We start from the raw sequence: 4787 nt of genomic DNA, 5'->3' as shown, positions 1-4787 counted from the left end.
GGAATGCCGCTTTTGAAAGCGCTCACACTTGTTTTGTTCCCTACCAGGATTTCTTGTGAGCTGTATTTTTCGTGTTCTCCGTGTGGTACATTTTGTTGCTTTGATTTTTGTTTTTATTTTATTTTTAACCATATTGGATGTATACAATAAAGCGGTGTATATATTTCCCCTCCCCCCCATTTTTTTAACATGATAGCAGTAGCATCACTCAGGAATAAAGTGCCAGAGAAGGTATGGAGGAATGTGCCTGGGCAGTCATTTGCCTAATGGAGTGGGGCATGTCACTATGGAGAGAAACAAGGTTTAAGGGATTAACAAAAGGGTTTTGGGAGCATGTTCTTATTGGACAGGCTGGAACGCACCATTGATATCAGCTGCTTCCAACCCTGTCTATTTAACCCTTTCTTTACTATTTAGTAATCCATGTTCTTGTGAACTTCAGGGTAGCATGGAGTACAAAGAAGGTTTTAACTGCAGTGTACTCCACTTGGATGCATGCAGGGTATGTGCATAACTGACTAAGCAGTATCAATTTCATGGCTGCCCTTAAAGGCCTAAGGTGCTATGAAAAACAAGGTAGGGAGCTTAATGAAGCGTTAAGCTTGGCACAGGCTGTCCCTGTTCTTATGAGCATTGTTTACATGGAGTTTGGGTAGGTGTGTAGCCCTTTTTCAGTCTCCTTAAATGGAATGCACTGCCCTGGCTGGGAAACAAGTAAGTTTGGTAGGGCCTCACCCTTTCATGGATTTCTCTGCATCTAGATTATTCTTGCTATGGGTTTTTCAAGCATCTTACAAATACCTTGGTTGTTCTGTACCATTTCTTGCACATTCCAGTAGGTGGCAGCACTCACTGCATGGTTCAAAGCCACTTGAAAATTTTCGTGGTGTAGCCCACATGAACTGATGGGCACCTCCTTTCCTATAGGCAGCTGTGTAGACTCTCTCTCCTCCCACTTCTGATTACGTAAGCCCTTGCAGCAAACACACAGCTAATGCTTACAGGACAAAGTGACATGAGCCAAGTTCTGAGCATGTGTGCTTAGCTCTCTGGGGTAGAGTGAGCTGTATTTCTCCTTTTTGAGAAACCTTAATGGTGCCTTAATTGGCTCCTGCCTTTCATCTTCCCTCTTACAGTGATATATGGACCCCACTTCTCATCCAAAGCATTGCGATTGCCAGGTGAGCTGAGAGTGACTATTTCTTTTAAACCTCTAAGACTTTAAGTACAAATCTTCCTTGCCTTAGAAAATTAGTTGCTGCCTTTTTTCAAAAATCAAGCTCAGTATAAATGCCCTAGTAACAGAGTCTTGCAAAACTGCAGCCTTCGTGTCTTATAGTTTTACCTGTATCTTCAGTGACTGTTGACAAACACAACATGAGGCTTTTCCCTTTCCCCAGCAAAGGAAAGAGTCCAAGATCAAAGTCACATGTCCAGTCCTTGGTGACTAAGTGGCTTGGGATTTATTCCACCCACACAAATAAACGTGGGCACCTTAAAACATGCCACGTAGTCAAACAACAGTAGCGTTAGCCACAAGATTAACACTGAGTGTGGAAACTTTTTTACTAGCTGAAAGCGAGTAGGCCAAACCTTTGTACCTTCAAAAATATGCCTGAAATCTAGGGGAGACTCAAATTCTTTTGTAGTACCCAGCCCTAAAAAACCCCAAAACTACTGAAAAGTTTTGGAAATAAAGCACTAATTATTACCAGTGTTCTGTGTGAAGCAGCCTCACGATAGAAGACAGCTGTTTGATTCCAGTGCTTTACTTTTGTGCTGAGTAAGAGCTGTAATACACAAGAGGACCAGTTGGTCAAGGCCTCTTCTCTGCTGGCTTTAGATAAGGCTTCTCTGTTTGCCAAAAACCTCCCTAAATCAGCTTGAGGTCATAAAAATTCTCACTATCTTCAGTGCCCTTGCTGCTTAAAGCCTAGTTGTCACATAAACAAGAGCCTGGTTCTGCTTGCATAGCAGCATGTCTTGGCTTTATCCTGTGGGCAGAGATGGCAGCTCACTGAGCATAATCCTCTATATAGGACTCTGCATCAATGCAAGAAAGCAATGCTTCCTAGCACTAACTTAAACTTCCTGCAATACTCCAAAATGTGTCCTGCACCACAGCTTAAACAAAGGGCAAACTAAGGAATGCTAGCAGCCTATCCAGAGCGACAGTAGTTTAATATGAACTATTTTAATTTGGGCATTCTAGGAATACTGTTTTTGAGCGTCAGTCTCCTGCAGCTAACGATAATAGTGGCTTCACCTGCATCCCTAACTGCTGAGAGGCATCCAAGCCCTGGATTTTCCTTGGGAAAGCTGAAGGAAGGGAAACCAGTGGCATTTCTGTCCCATGGGGCAGAATAGCTCGCTATGTCCTCCATTGCAGCTTGGAATCACTGCTACAAGTAGCCTGGTTAACAGATCCCTAGAGATCTTTTCTCTAATGTATTTTCCTTGCAAAGCAACTGCTGTGTGTTGATGTCAAGCCTCTATTTATTTGTTGTTGCCTAACTGTGTATCCTGGGATGGGCAAGTTAATGAAAGTATCGTGTTGTGAGTGCCTACAGAGTTGGCTGCTTGCTGCTGGCTGGAGGGCAAATTATATTAGCCTTTGAAATACACTTGGCCATCATACAGAAGTAGGATAGGATTGGTGCTCTAAAGATGGGAAGTGGGAGAAAGAAATGGAGTGAATGTTGGTAACCAGATAAGGTCTGTGGGAGAAAATGCCGGTGAAAATGGATGAGGGCAAGAGGGATCAAAATAGAAAATAATCTCTTGGTCTTTAGGGAGGGCAAGTATTTGGAATATCAGAAACAAAACAAAAAAGCTAGTCTGGAGGAAATGCAGGCAGTGGAAAGGGCGAATTTGAAGATCTGAATAATGGAGTGGAGACTTACAAGAGGATAAGAAACATGTATAGTAGGCTTTCTTATGGAGAGTTGCTTGCCTTAAGCAGCACTTGAATCTGACTTAAGCTGTTCTTAGCAACAACAACGAGCAGAGGACTGGCTACCTTTCACTGCTGCAGGTTCCTCCTACCCTTTTTGAAAATAGTACAGGTATGTGCTTTTCTCTGCTGTTTCAAATGCATGCTACTTTCAATGGCATTTTCATATAGCTTCATTTATCTTTTGCATTCTTTTTTCTGCAGGGTATTTCAAAGTGGATCTCAAACAATGTGGCAGTAGCTCTTTTACACATGGAGATTGCCAGTGAGGCAAACACTTATCCTAGCATTGTATGTGCCATCATGTGAAGGTCTTGTTAGGTAACTCCTTGGTCTAGGAAGTCAGGACAAGAATGGGGCAAGGCATGGTTTACAGAAGCAGATCACGTGCAGCCATTTAGCTTTTATTGCTGCACTGGCTTTATTGTCAAATCATGACTTAGATTCATTAGGAATCATCTCAGAGGAATGCTCCACGCCACATTGCAAGCCCCTGGGAGCAGAGGGTTTCCAGTACAGCTAGTCTAACGCGATCCGTGTGTCCCATGTATCTGTACCAGATGACCAAACTAGAGCCTGTTGCTGCGCTGACATTGTCTGTGCACTTCACTCAGCACCCTTCTGCGGGGCTGTTGTATTGGAGACGCTTGAGGTGGCCTTACAGCTAGATCTGGGGCTGGTTTTGTGCTCAGTGACAGGAAGCAAGCAGAGCAGCGTTGGCAGGCCAGTACCTAGAGGTGGTGGGCATGGAGAAGGAGCTGGGACAATCCACCCCAGGCTGTTCTGAAGGTCAGGGCTAGAGGTGGCACAAGATAAAAAGGGCAACTGATTGTAAGCGGTGACAGCAGCGATCCTTCAGTTTTGAGGATGATCTCCACCATGGCTCATTGATGGGCTTGAGGTGACTTAAGAGTCCAGTCCTTGAGCCACAGATCAGCAGAAGTTGCAGGTCTTTCCCCCAGTGCAGAGTAGACCGCAGGCTGAGATTGCTCTCCTTTCCCTTTCTCTGCTCTCTCTCCCTTGCTTCAAGGGCCAGACACTTTACCTCAAAACAGGCCGCAGCTCGGTTGAGACTGCAGCACCATTGGAGTTGGTCAGCAGCCATGCCGGCACCCATTTTCTTGAGGTACACCAATGGGTCCTTGTCACGTTCCCTCTGGCCGCGGTGAGATCTCAGGCTACATCCACACTGAGAGGAGAGCGCTTGTTTTAGAAGTTGTGAAAGTCCTGGGCTGTCCAGGTTAGAAAAGAGAGACTCGGCCTATTCAGCTTAGAAGAGAGGTTTGAGGGACGGACAAGGTAAGGGTTACCCAATACTGAATGGCAAAGAGAAAGTCAATAGGGATTTATTTTTGACTCTGTCTCCCCAGATAAGAACTAGGAGGGAACAACATGGACCAAGTAAGTTCAAAACTACACAGAGCAGTTTTTTCACCCAGCGTGCCATTCAAGGGTGGGACTGATTGCCAGCACATCTGAGAGCCTAGCTAGTTTCCCGTAGGGGTGGGACACATTCTTGGAGGAAAGGAACAGCAAGAGCTGAGCGCAGGGGTGAGGGGCACGGCTGCCGAGTCCGAGCTTCCTTGACCTTAAATGCTGGAGGCTGCAAGGGAGAGAAGGGTGGGGAAGAATGCGGGTCAGGCCCGCTTCTCTCGCCCTCCAGTGCCTGGGTCAGATCCACTTCTCTTTCCCCTCCACGGTCCACTCTGCCAGCACCTGGCACGGGAGACTGGGCAAGAGGGACCGAGCTGTGATCTAGAGCGCAGTATCCCGAGGGCAGGACGGGGTGGGTGTGCAGCCAGGCACACCAGGTGCAGTAGCCGCTGCCCCAGCG

The 4787-nt window shown here is 46.1% G+C and overlaps 1 protein-coding gene across 3 annotated transcripts in view; it reads left to right on the top strand.

The window, feature by feature from the left end:
• The window catches only part of SNRNP27 (small nuclear ribonucleoprotein U4/U6.U5 subunit 27), a 9574-nt gene extending 4793 nt beyond the window's left edge, over nt 1–4781 (top strand). Inside the window, exons 7-9 of one of the 3 annotated variants that reach the window (XM_025191891.1) lie at nt 1137–1181; nt 2992–3065; nt 3158–4781. The gene's annotated coding sequence lies outside the window, so the exon portion shown is untranslated. Of the gene's footprint in view, nt 1–1136; nt 1182–2212; nt 3066–3157 lie in introns of those variants that run through there. The other 2 variants (XM_025191892.1, XM_014525724.2) reach the window with 2 other exon arrangements.
• The last annotated feature ends 6 nt before the right edge of the window (nt 4782–4787 follow it).

The sequence above is a fragment of the Alligator sinensis genome, unplaced genomic scaffold, assembly GCF_000455745.1.
Source record: "Alligator sinensis unplaced genomic scaffold, ASM45574v1 scaffold804_1, whole genome shotgun sequence".
NCBI classification, from domain to species: domain Eukaryota; kingdom Metazoa; phylum Chordata; order Crocodylia; family Alligatoridae; genus Alligator; species Alligator sinensis.
Note: the sequence above shows the minus strand (reverse complement) of the source record. Positions and strands in the feature narration are given on the sequence as shown.